The sequence below is a fragment of the Hetaerina americana genome, unplaced genomic scaffold, assembly GCF_022747635.1.
Source record: "Hetaerina americana unplaced genomic scaffold, ioHetAmer1.1.p SCAF_3, whole genome shotgun sequence".
NCBI lineage: Eukaryota > Metazoa > Arthropoda > Insecta > Odonata > Calopterygidae > Hetaerina > Hetaerina americana.
This window is the reverse complement of record NW_027286874.1, coordinates 19,412,431-19,426,320: the sequence shown is the minus strand read 5'-3', so window position 1 is coordinate 19,426,320 and position 13,890 is coordinate 19,412,431.

The window sequence follows — 13,890 nt, the reverse complement described above, 5'->3', positions numbered from 1 at the left end:
CGTATTTGAAAAAAATATTCACAAACTAAACCGATTAACTATGCAATTTACTGCCTGTTGGATGACAAAAGTAATTTCACTTTTATTTCCGTGGTTGGATTAATTTTCTCGAAGCAGTATTACAGCTGCATCTCACATCTTAGACGGAAAAATGATCAGGTAAAATTTCTTAGTAAAGGCCTCACAATAGCTCACGAAGAACGTTGTTAACAAGAAAGTCTAAGGAATATCCCAATCTCGAGAGGTGAAACTTATTTTGGGAGCTGCGGATCGATCACTGCTCGTTGTTTGAAGCATAGTTCCCTTGGATACTACTACGGACAAGAAAATCGGAGGTGACGGGTCTTAATTACACTCCAATAAACCACCTCTTTTGTTAATTAATTGTATATAACTGAAACAGGAACTAATCATAAGGACTTTTATTTCTGACCGTCATACATATTTCATTTGTAATTAGCGTCGGATTTGAATAATATTCAAGAGACTTAATAATTTGAACTTTCCAAAAGGTTTAGTATTCGCAATCCTCATTTAGTCTTGGAAGTATTTGAAGGTGAAATGTTTACAATAAGCACAGAAACTACTGACTTAATATTCGCATATAGCCATAAAATATACTAACCCATTACTTTTGCACACCTCATTTTGAGATCTTCGTACTTTGAAGTATTCATAATTCATTTGGCAAGAACAAACAAGTGAGTTAGGTATGTACGCAAATTATCCGTTTAAACCGAAGCAAAGGAAGTATTTTTGGGAATTTTATTTTTTCCTAAATTCAAATTCAATCAATTAACCGATTCCTGAGTGTGAGGCGCATTTCGAATGAATTAAAACATGCAATTTCCTGTAATTTGGACAGTATTAATTAAAACATTGCAGTCAACAGCAAAATATTACATACTGATCGAATGGAGAAGGGTAACCAGAAGTGTATAAAGATTTATAAAAGCTTTGAAGTAAAAAGTTTCCGCAGTGAAAAATACAGTGGTACCACAGAAATATAGTTGAACATATCAAGAACTACATTTCCATTAGCTACAAAGCCTCGAAGGCAATGTGATTGCGATGTAGCCAAAACTCTTTTGTAGCTCCTATCTATTTTGAGCACCGGGTCATGGCATTGCGCGATATATAATTTCACGTTGACAGGGGTTAAAAATAATACATTAAGCGTTCGAGTGCGAATTGGAGACACATTTTTGGTTAAAGGCCATCAAAATACGAGATTCACATGAACACGGGCAGACAAAATATTCTGATTTCTGCCAGTCCAAAAACGACGTCGAATTATCATAAAGGATTCAAAATATATGCTCTATTATCAAAGAGAATTGACAGGTTTGATGTGTGTTTAGAGGGAAAAATTACGCGCGAGCATTGTTTTTCAAATTATCTCAACAGAGCCCGCCGCGGTTCATCCGCAAAAACTTCTATGAATTTTAATTTCTTTAATAGCATACTGATTCAATTTTTTTGGATCGCAGACGAAAGCCCGGAGGGATTTTTTTTCATCAAATGCAATTAGTAAAACCTCATTTCTAATTGACAGAGAGCCTGGGCAGCGAATCCCGAGGGCTGGTGAAATCGAGGATTCACTTGAATAATAGATTTTCCAATTCCATTCGCTTTATGGCGGAATATTGACTTATTGAATGCCATGCTGCTTTATATGTCCTGGAAAGCATTGGCTCTGCTGGAAGAGGAAATGTTGCAATGGAACTTTTGAAAGTGCAGCGTGTGTTCAATTTCACCAAATCAAAATGCCGTAAAACTCGATTATTTTGCCAATAGTTCATGGCATGGATTTGGAGATCAGGAGAGTGGCATGCTAACAATGACTAAAATTTATTTTACTTTTTAACAGCAAGTAAAGCGAAAGAAGTATAATTAACATGATACATATATAACGGCTCAAATGAAATCATTCGTGATACATTATGGTATTACATATCAAAAATCGAATCAAAATCGAATATTATAAACATATTAAAAAAGCTTTTTTTACTTGTCGTTACAAGTGTACATGCCCAAATCATTAAAAAAAGTTTTCCAATATCTGGAACGTTTCTTTACATGACCTCCGTTGCCAAAAAACATCAAGTGAACTGGTCGCGCCACCTTCTTACAAGACCGCGTTAGTAGCAAAAAGAAAACAAAAGCAACCAATGAGTGAATAACCATCATGGGGCATCGTTTATTCGCGGTTCGGATATAATTCGAAAAAACCTCAAGACAGCCAAAAACCATGATTAAGAACCCTTTAATTGTACCAATAGGTCCATTTCTTTAAGCGCGCCGTCCGGGTAGACTAAGGATAAAGAAGAAAACGGCAAAAAACACTCACTTTTGCAGCTCCCTTAGCGGCTCCGGCCTCAGAATAACTCCATCGCCGGCGCTGCGGATGGCGTTCAGCGGCGAACGGGCGCCGAACGATTGTATTTGGCCTGATGAGTCCACTTCGGTGCCGTTCTCACTAGAGACCATCACGATCAACCGGAAAAAGAAGTCGAACACTTAAAAGTAATGCACCCAGACTGAAGTTGAAAATTATCAACTCTTCAGGGCACGAATTTTCCACGGACAAAAGGAGAACAAGACAGGCAGCGGTTATCCACGGAATACACAAAAAAGAGGTGCAGTAGTTGTGACGAGAGGAGGGTGAGGAAACACTCTTAGGAAAGCGATCCGTAAACACTGCGGCGTGACAAACAAAGAAACAACGTTTTCGGATGCGTGAGCGCGGAGTAGGGCTGGTAGGGCAAGTGGGCGGGGCGGGGGGTGGGAGTGGGGGTCTTGGGGGGATGAAGAGCGGAGGGAGAGAGGTTGGGCGGCGGCAGGAGGGTGCGGGAAGACAGGCGTGGGAGGAGGCGGCACGGAGTAAAGTGGAGGTACGAAACGAGTAGCGGGCGAGTGGTCGTGAGAGGGGAGAAAAAAGTTGAAAGGCGACGGTGCGTGCGTGAGCGCGTGCAGTGGGGTCGACCGAGCGTAGCGTATCTGTGTAGAATGCCTGAGGGATGTATGGAGTGCCGGTGTGGAGGGAAGGAAGTATAAGAGGAGGAGTAGGAGAGGAAGGAGGGGGGTGTGGAGGAGGAGTAAAACTTGGAGAGGGAGAAAATGGAAAGGGGGGACGGGAAGAGGTTGATTGTGGGCGGTGATGGGCGAGCGAGCCAGTGCGTCACGAAGAGTCCGGGAAAGGACAGGAGAGAAGAGATGGACGACGGGGGAGGAGGTACCGACAGCAAGAATAAGAAGATGCAATAGGGCGGTACTTGAGCGCAGGGAGCGAAACGAAAGAAAAGAGAAAATGAATGAGGGATGAAAGAAGGACGGAGTGGGGGTAGCGTGGTGGGAGAGGGAGGAGGGGTCGGCCCATGGCGATAGCCCCTCCCTCCCTTTCTGGTCAATATGACGGGTGGAACCGACCAGAAGGTGGGAAGGGTGGAGGCCGCGGCTCCTTGATTACTTTGCCCCCTGGTCCCTGAGGTTTACTGGTATAAGTAGGTTGGTCCCACTCCCCGACGGGGGTCGAGAAAGGGGGAGCAGCGTCTCTGCGCTTGATAAAAGAGAGAATCCTTTTATATTCTCCCAGTGGCGGAGAGCTAACGGATGAAAGAGAGGTTGAAGAACGGCCTTGGCTAACTGGAAAGGCTAGGAGCGGAGAAGAACTAAAAGAAGAAATTGAATGCAGCGCACGGTCACCACTTCAAAATGCGTCTCACCGACTTCATGCACAAAAGAGATCCGTCCCAAAATCATTTGAGCATCAATCGACCTAAATTATAACTCGACGTACATATAAATGCATATAATTATGCATAAACGAAACCCATAGATCATATTCCACAGTCGACCCTATAGTGTTCGCGTAACGCATTGATAGCGGGTGTGATTCAAAGAAAGAATTCTCACATGTCCCAAAATTTGGAATTGGATGACTATATTTTGTTGTTATTGGGTGAAATTCGAGGGTGCTACTTCTTACCCAAGGGCGCAGAAGCAATGTTCAAATGTTCCCATCGCAGCGGGTGTCAGTGATAAAATGTGGGCAAACGTAGACAACTTTATATTCCTAATATTTCATTTCTACGTAGAATACAGGCAATAAATGACGCAAAGGAACAATGCGAGAGTTGCTATTTATATCTTGAGCCTTGACAACACTAAGTGCTTCAGGCGCCATTTGATATTTTCATTTGAAAGTTTTACCCTTTTAACGCTAATCTTCTCCAGATCGTTTTGTCATTTGTTCATAACTGGTGTTGTTAAGAGTGAGTCGAAAATTTTGTCTCGGCGAAAAAAAGGAGTTACCTCATGAACACTTTCGTGAGATGATTTCTACGAATTTGGCAATGGATTATCAAGACAGGAGTGCATAAATCAAATTACTTCCACTTTAATCGAATTGATAGGTTATCCTTAGTACAGCCCTCATTTAGCACCAAATGACTTCTTTTCATACCAGTTTATCAAGACAAAATGGCGTGGCCAACGTTTTTCGGAGCCAAAAGAAGCCGTTGATGAACTCAAAAACCATGTTTAGGAGGTACCTCAATCGGGGTCGAAAAAGTTTCAAGAAAATTGGTTCCAGCGAGCAAAAGTGTATTGATTATCATGGAGAATACTTGGAACAAAATAAAGCCATTTTCCACAATAAATTACAGTATTTTATATATTAGGCTGAAAATATAAATAGCAACCCCGTAGATGCTTTCATTTACCAACGAATCAAATTTAAAAATTTGCCACACCGACTCAATATACTATAATCATAAAAAAAACGGTTCGATAAAAATGTAATATTTTAAAGTGTTTATCTACAAAATATAAGCGAATACAAAATGATCATTGAGTTTTCATAATGGCATGAAGAAAATAAAGACTAGATTGTCATGTTTTTAAATTTCATTTTTCCGATTTTCCTCAATTGTTAACTCTGGAAAATAATAATCTTCATTGTACTTTATATTTATAGTCATGGCCATAAAACTCATGTATTAACTAAAATCTTACAAATGTATTCCAGGGTCAATATCTAGAGATGAATTAATGACACATTCTACGGTGTATTGACGAGGCGAAGCATGAAAAAAATGTAACTATTCCGAGGAATTTGTGCTTTAAATAGTATGCATTGATATATATACGATATATATATATATATATATATATATATATATATATATACATATATACATATATATATATATATATATATATACTCGTACATACACACACATACATTCAAACACAAAATCCCGCCAAACGGCGAACAAATACTCATTTACATAGAAATAGATATAAGAAAAAGGGATAGGAACACACATAAAGGACGAGTGGTAGGAACACAGGAGAAATGGGGAAGGCGGAATCAAGCAAATCACGAGTGTAAAAATATTTCCTTGGCCGGAACTTGAACTCCAAATCTTCCCACTTGCCGGGCGTAGGCTCTTATCAACATGAGCTATGTGTGTTCCTATTCCTTTTCCCTACATCTATTTCTATGTAAATGAGTACATATTATTATTATTAGGTAATCTACCGGTTAAGGTAGGTTTTTGGATGGACTTATACTAATTTTAATTACTAATTAAAATAATATGTGACCCCTAGCAAAACACGACATCCTACTCTACATCAGGTCCCTCTTCCTTCAGCTCTGAGTACTTCCTCCCTTCATCCCATCCAACATCCCTATCCTGTTCCTTCCCTTTCCTCGTTTCCCTAACATCCCCCCCTCCATTACAATCTTCAACATCCCACTGCCGGTCAATGCCCCCTTCATCCACTTTTCCTGCCTCCATAAGATTTCTCCCAACAAAACCCTCTCTTCGCCTACCATACCAAGTACTTCCTCATTTGTTTTCTTCTCTGTCCAATTCAACTAAATCATCCTTCTCCACACCTACATTTCAAAAGCCTCCAGACTGCGTCTATCCTCCTGCTTCAATGACCACGTTTCCGCGTCGTAAATATCTTCGCTCAATATCAAAGTTTTTACGAGTCTTTTCTTAATATCCTTACTCAACGTCCCTGTCATCAACTCCCTCCTCCTGGTGAGAGCCTCTTTGCCTAGTGCAATTCCTCTCCTTAAGTCCCTACTACTTAGACCGTATTGGTCCAAAACACATCCGAGATACGTAAACTGTTCTACCTGCTCTAGTTTTTGCCCTCCTATTTTAATGTTTAGCTTAGCCTTTTTCTCTCTAGAAAATCGCATAACCTTTGTTTTATTAATATTGATTCTCATCCCATACCTGTCGCACTGAATTTCCAATTCACTAAGCAATGCTTGCAACCCCTTGGCTGACTAACAAACTAAAGCTTGGTCATCAGCAAACCTAACTGATTTTACGAATTCCCCGCCCACTTTCATTCCTACCTCCAGTTATTCCCATGCCTCTTTAATCATTTCCTCTGCATACAGGTTGAACAGCAAATGGTGATAATGGGCAACCCTGGCTCACACCTCTTCGTAACACTGCTTATACGGGCTCCCCATTCCCGACTCACACCTGAGCAGTCTGAGGCATGTACAGATTGCGGATTAGCCTCCTGTCTCTCCAATCTATTCCTATTTTCTGCAATTTACTCATTAGTTTTTCCCAATTCACACAATCAAACGCTTTTTCGAAATCTACGAAACAGGCAAATACCTCCTGGTTGTGTTTTATATTCCTCTCGGTTAATAATCTCATTACTGCAATGGCACCACGCGTACCTCTACCCTTCCTAAACCCAAACTGGTCATCCCCTAAGTAGTCATTTGCCCTACTCTCTATCCTTTTGTTTATTATCCTTAGAACAACTTTAACTGCGCGGAATATCAAATTTATTGTCCTGTAGTCCTCACATGACGTAGCCTTTACCTTTTTCGGAATAGGAACTAAAACTGATCTCACAAAGTCTTCCCGGGCAGATTCCTACCTCATAGATACTACGAATCAGCCCATATAGCCTCTTCTTCCCACATTTTCCTAAACATTTCAGTAGTTCCGCAGGAATGTTATCCATCCCCACGACCTTATTTAGCTTCATCTCCCTTAATGCCCTTTCTATTCGTTATATTTATGCCCTCACGTATACAAAAATAAATATATAAGCTTATACTAGATTACAGCGTATACTATGAGCATGGTGAGTCCAGCAGGGTAATCATTATACATTATTTTTTATTTCACAGTTAGCTTTTCTTACTGCATAAAAATTAATTCTCCGCGCTTTCAGGTTAATTTTCCATATTCCAAATCTATAAAAAAATAATCCAGATTTTTGTTTCATTGACTTTTGAAGAACTTAGGGAACTCCGGAAAACATGTAACCTTAGAAAATTGTTGTGACAGTTTCAAATTTGAAGCAAATGAATTTCGGTTCGTTAGATGATGAAGTCAATATCTTTACGGAGATGGAAAGGAACTCCATGGTTTGTGTTGAGCCAAGGTGATAACAAACAATGGCAGGAAGTTATTAGAGAATTCCGATTTAAGTTGCAAGTCACTAAAGAATAAAAGAGAGTATAAACTGTCTGAAGGAATAAAAAGAGTAGCCGCCGAAGTAGACAAGCAACGACACCCCAGGGAATACCTTCACAGGCTTCGCTCAAATATTACTCGCTCCGGCTCACGAGTGGAAAGTTTCTGTGGAAACGCGGCTACGGGGATATTATATCTGTTTAAGGCGAGTATTTTGGTTATTGCCGTAACCAGAGGCCTCCCACCCTCAGTTTATTATTTACATCATACAACCTAAATTTTGAAATTTGATTTAATTTAATCTAGAACATTTCGCTATTCAAGTATGAAACATACGAACATAAAACGTAAAGTAAATATTAGGAGCTAACATGTATCTAGTTGGTAAAATAACTGTTTAAATCGTATATTACATCCAAAAGTAATTCGCTGATACGTGTATACAAAAGTGGACTGCCCACTACTCTTAGCACAAAAAAACTTGAGCATGAGTTCGAGGTCCATGACTCCCATTCCCTCATAGGACACACGTCGACCCGGAATGCGTTGTGGATAGCCTACACACTAGGCAACATAAAGTCCACACACAAGATTTTAGTTTCCAGCAAAGTAGATCTGATCCAAAGGTTTAAACTGCTTTACAGGTCAAATAGTGTATAGATCCGAGTCCAATAACCACTAAGCTACAATGGTGATATGTCTCAGTTAAGAGTATATGGTAATCAAACAATTTCTCAAGTTATTCTGGATCAAATAATATTGATATATCGATGTAATTACAAACTAACTAATACATTATACCACCCACCCACTTGCGATATTAATTCGCAACTGATAGTCTGTTTTAGATAATTATGCTAAAATGCATTTAGTTAAACTCTTAATATGCATTCTAAGAGTATAAGAAAATTTAAATATAGCTTAAGCATTTGAATTCGAGAGTTACCGTAAACAGATGGTTAATTTCTATACATCTCCTTCTTAACGTATATATATTTTTAATAAGTAAATCCATTGGATTTTTACCAAAGTTGTAGTTGAAACACCGAAATGCTTTCATATTTCATGACTTTTTCCAACCGCAACTCCCAACTGTTATGGCGTGATCCTTGTAGTACTACGGAATTTCTACCTGGGTATTGGTATACAAAGCAGGAATAGGGTTTACAAGGTGGAATACGTGCACGCGTCACCATTAGGTAATGAGGAAAAAATTTGTCGGGCGGAAGCGTGTCTAAAAGACAATTTCCAACCAAGTCCGATTTAACACCTTTTAGCTGGAGGTCGCTGAAGGTATTCACGTGACTCTACTCATCTTGGTAGTACGCAACAGGAGGAAGGAAATAGAGAGAGAGGCAGGAGAATGATAGCGAAATGTATTCAATATTAGTATAAGAGACGTGCCTGAGATGACTGGGCATTTACGAACACTTCCTATATTACCCCCCGTTTCCCGCTGTACGTTTGATCCCACCCTCCCTTTCGCTGCATTTCTTGGAAAGCAATTGGGCCTGAAGCACACACTGCTCAATATTTTACTCTTCCGCTGACCGCGATATCCCTCCGCATAACAGCATAGCGGCATTTCACCGCAAACTTCCAGTGCAAAACTGATCACTTGGATCATTGGCAAAACAAAACTTGGATCACGTAATTGTAACACATTTCCACCATCTTAGTTGATAATACTGATGGGCTTGAATTATATCTCCCTTAAATCTTTTTTTTCTTTTAGCCATCAATAACTTATTGATACTTTAAAGAATGTATAACTTTAATATTTTTTCATCACTAATAATGTTTAATGCTAATATCAATACCCACAGAAGCTAATTTTAACATAATGCAAATATCAGAATTATACTTCCAAAGACTCATACATATTTGCTTCTAATAACTCGAATTAAAAGTTAGCTAGCGAGAAACTGCTGAACGACGAAGCCAGCGAGGTTATCGCTAATTAGAGATGACGTTGCTCCGCAACTTGATGTTCCAGCAAAGTGATTTAAAGCGATTTTATAGATAATTTGGAATAGACATTTTGAATTCATATAATACCAGAAAGTTTCAATCACATGAAAATGTCGACCATATGAATTCAAAATAATTGAAATGACAGGTTAGTTATAGTTAAATCAGATAAAATTCTTTATTTTTAAGCTCACCATGTGGATGACAGGAAATTGTGACAGCGGAGAGAGATGAAAAAAAATGAAATATGATTACTTTCAAACACAAACTTTTGGATGAAAACGGAAATACGCTCTTCGATAACAATGGCACCTGAATGAAGTGAGGCATCTATGCGTTAGGAAGATAAATAAAAAGGGTCTTTGTTTAAAAGTAGAATTCCTAATTTCACGCTGAGAAAAAGGGATACACATTATTTACTTTAAACTATAAGTTGAACTGCAGTTGACGTGGCGAGTCGTGAATGATGTCAAGCTCCGAGCGGCACGCAATGTCTCACTTAAAAAAGAGCATTAAATGAATCATCTTAACCCCAGATGATGTGATCCTTCGCAAAATACCGAATGTCTACTCAAATAGTTCTGCTCTCATTTTAGCCTGCGTCATTGCCCGTCAGCCACGCGAATTACGACATCAAAAGCCACAGCGCCTGATATATGGCTGGCAGAAAATATACGGCCGCTGGTGGGCAAATTACGCAGACGCAATGGGTGTTCATAAGCATACCATACTCATTGTTCATATATACCTTCCTTGCAATTCTTTTTAATTGAGACCCATGGAAATAGCACAGGTACTGTTATGTAAGATTTTTCAATGAGCGGAAAGCCAACATCTAGCTCATTTTATTCATACAATCAATTTTTTGTTGTTTTCTGATTATACCTGGGATACCGTGGTAGGTAATTTCAAGTAACTGTAGGAATAGATCCCTGATATAAAGTGTTTTAAGAATAAAAGGGCATGCCTGAGATGATTCGAATATTATTAACTGGTTTCAGTATGATGCATGTAAGGCATAAAGGGGAAAGCAAACATTTGTAGATGATGGCAAGATGGCTAGGCATTGGCAGGTGCGAGCCAAATGATGTCACGAAAAACCTATGCACAAGATATAAAAAATTCACGCAGGCTAAGAATTAGAGCGCCTTTTTTGATATGTATCAGTACACAGAAATAATTCTAGGCGGTGACGGCCAGTACAAATTAAATTTAACGTTAACTTTTAAGCCAACAAAAATAGTTGAGAGATCATAAGAAGCGGATATTCATGCCATTATTACACCCCAATGAAGATGAAATTACTCGAGAGTCAATCACAATCTCAAATGTATATTTATCAACTTCTTCATCCCACTTTGGAAAAATCTGCTTGTCAGGATTAATTAGATCAGTGTAATGTTTTACTTGCATGCCTTTTAAAGACTGAAAACTTTTTCCATTGACATTAACTCTAGTTTTAAAAACCAGGTGAGGCTACAATGCAGCTCACAAAATCTTTTATATCCCTACTTTAAAATTGAATTTTTTAATGAATAATAACTAATAACACGTATAATACCAAAATCATAGTACATGCCTGCTTTCAGTTACAACACTCCTAAATTCGATGATCATATTATATTCGAATACACTGCGTACATTTGCAATCTTTTAATCCAAATCCATATTTTAAATTGTCAGTGAGTAAACACATATGCAATAAGTGACTATAATTCAGGGCACTCCTCCATGTATATTTCTTTCAATGCTTGCGGTATCGTGAATTAGGTAACATATTTACGAAATATAGACACAAGGAATTGAAATATGAGGTATCGTAAATTTTTAATAAATACTTAGAAATATCCGAGATATCTGGATGAAATTTATTCTGCAAATTAATCGATTCTTATGTCCATGTATTGTAAATTACAGCTATATAGTTGATTTGCTAAGTTCAGGCAGGCGTAGAATGAAGTAACTCTCAGTAGGGAGAAGATAGTGGCACGCCGTGTGATTTAGTTCCTTGGTTTGAAAGATTGCTTTGCCCTTAAAGTCCACGATGAAATGATAGCCCTTCGTATGACAGTTTTGAAGTGGAAAAAGAATTTTCAAACTAGCCACGTGTTCCCATTAGACAATTCAAGAAGTGGGAGACCATCACTCACGGACGATGCTACAACAGTGAAGAAAGCAGGGGGCGTAATCCTATTCTACCAAAGAGCAACCATGCAAATTATCAACAATGAGACGGATCTTAGTCACAGCTATGTGTGGAACATTATAAACGAATAAGTGTATATTCAAAGATGTCAAAATGCTGAGTTCCACGACAGCAAAATCTTCCAAAGAAAACACGGCGCGACAAGACGCAATCAATATTTTCATCACTGTATCGTACTATCCTCATTTCCAAGAATGAAGACTTTAAATTGGAAACTTCAGAACTTCTACACAAATAATACAATAATATTTTCATTACCCGGTGAGGACAGAAAGATGTAAGTTTCTCGGTTGGTAGAAGTAACCGAAGTTATTTGTAGCTATTTCGAATCAAATGATGAGTATACCTAGTTGTCCAATAAAATACCATGCAGAAATTACTTGCGGCGAGGTTAATTTAGCCTTTTGATCTACCAAATGTTTCTTGTTCTCCCAGGTGACCTAGTATACAAGGTTGACTACCTGTATGATAGAGAAACCATTTAAAAATTAAAAAGATTATAATCACGGTAGCATTTATTAAACGCTGAAATCTTATAGCACTGAAAATTGTATCTTTTTTGCTAAAAAATATTCCCTATAAAATGTGGTATCCACTAAAAAGGGTAATTTTGGATTGATATTTCATGTGTTAGTGGGTCGCGGTAGTCCAGTGGGTAGAGCGTTGGACTGCTGACCGGGCAAGGCACTCTGGGCACATTCAGCTCCACCCAAGCTAAAGTGATTTTTCGGGTACCAGGTCTTCCTGGGAAACCATAACCGGCACAGGGAAAGGAACTGGCCCCCCTACCCTGATGTGTGAATTTCACACGGGCTTAGTACTGGGTGATCTCTACCATCACCTACTAAACCAACCTTCGGGTTGATTACTGTGTTTATGGTTTTTTTTATTTCATGTGTACAGTAGATATCTACTATATTACCACCTTAATCTTTGCATCTATAATATTTAACTAGCCGACATATTACTGAAACGGGAATGGATTCATGGCACCTATGCATCCGTTAAATGAAGTTAATAAGAGTGAAGCAATAATCAAAGTGAATTTGAAAACATGGTACCAAGCGACAAACGAACAAGGCAAGCAGGCATTCTAAGCATAATTCTGAAAATTGAATCGTTCCAAGATGCTTTGAGAATATAAGCTGATGAAGTTAATATCAGATATACGTCAGAAGCAGAGACAAAAATAAAACGAGGCATTAAGGCCTTATATACGGTAATACGTCATAAATAAACGCAGAAAGATGGAAACTTGAGGTGGAAGAGCACTGTGTGCTTTTTGACGTGAAGGGAGATAATAGGCACCAATTAAGAGCATTATGCGCTTCAGAAGCAGTAGTAGTAACTAAAAATATCCCAGCAAAGTCCAGCAAATTCGGGAACGGCAATTAAACTTCCAAAATTGTACCTCTTAGAACAAAATAATAAAAACCAGCGACAAACCATGTTCCAAGACACTTTCAAAAATGATGACTTCGAATTAACTACAGAAAGCATTGCTTTCGGGTGGAACTTTAAGCCTGAGACATGAGTTGATTACAGTACTTCGGTTAAGATAAAACACAGCCATGCAGAAGCAGGGTATGTGGGGTCTGAGTGCCTGAGGGCATTAATCCCCAATTCTCTTCCGCCCCATAATAAATGAAGACAGAGAATTTAACTCCTTTGATAAGGTCCACCTTCTAATATGTCAAACTAACCTCTCCGATAGTCATAATCCCGTCTTTTCATGGATAACTCCACCTGGGGAAAGCGTAACAAGATAGCGTAAGTAATGGGTTTTGTGGATGCTTTATGAATGTAATAACTTGCGGTGAGATACACATGTGAAGTAACGTTATGCAATCATTTATCTCTCCACGGTTGATTGGTCTATCTTAGCAATATTCTTCAAGAAAGTTACCACTATAACAATAGTCTTGAACTCGGAGGTCGCATTCAGTATCACAACGAAGTACCAAGTGTGGCATATGCTCAATTCCTCTGAAATATCTTTACTACACCGTAGACTGTTCAAGTGGAAAAAATTAGGCGTGACCCTAAATATAATTTGGTACATCGTAGAAACATAAACAAAACAAGGACTTTCTCCGTTACTGAAGGATTCAAAATTACGATTCAGATCTTAGATAGTAGTAAAACAGCATACAGGTCCATTGACATCAGAATTTCAATGAAATAATGGTCTCATATTATTTCGCAGAGCATACTTTGAGAATAAATGTAATAATAAAG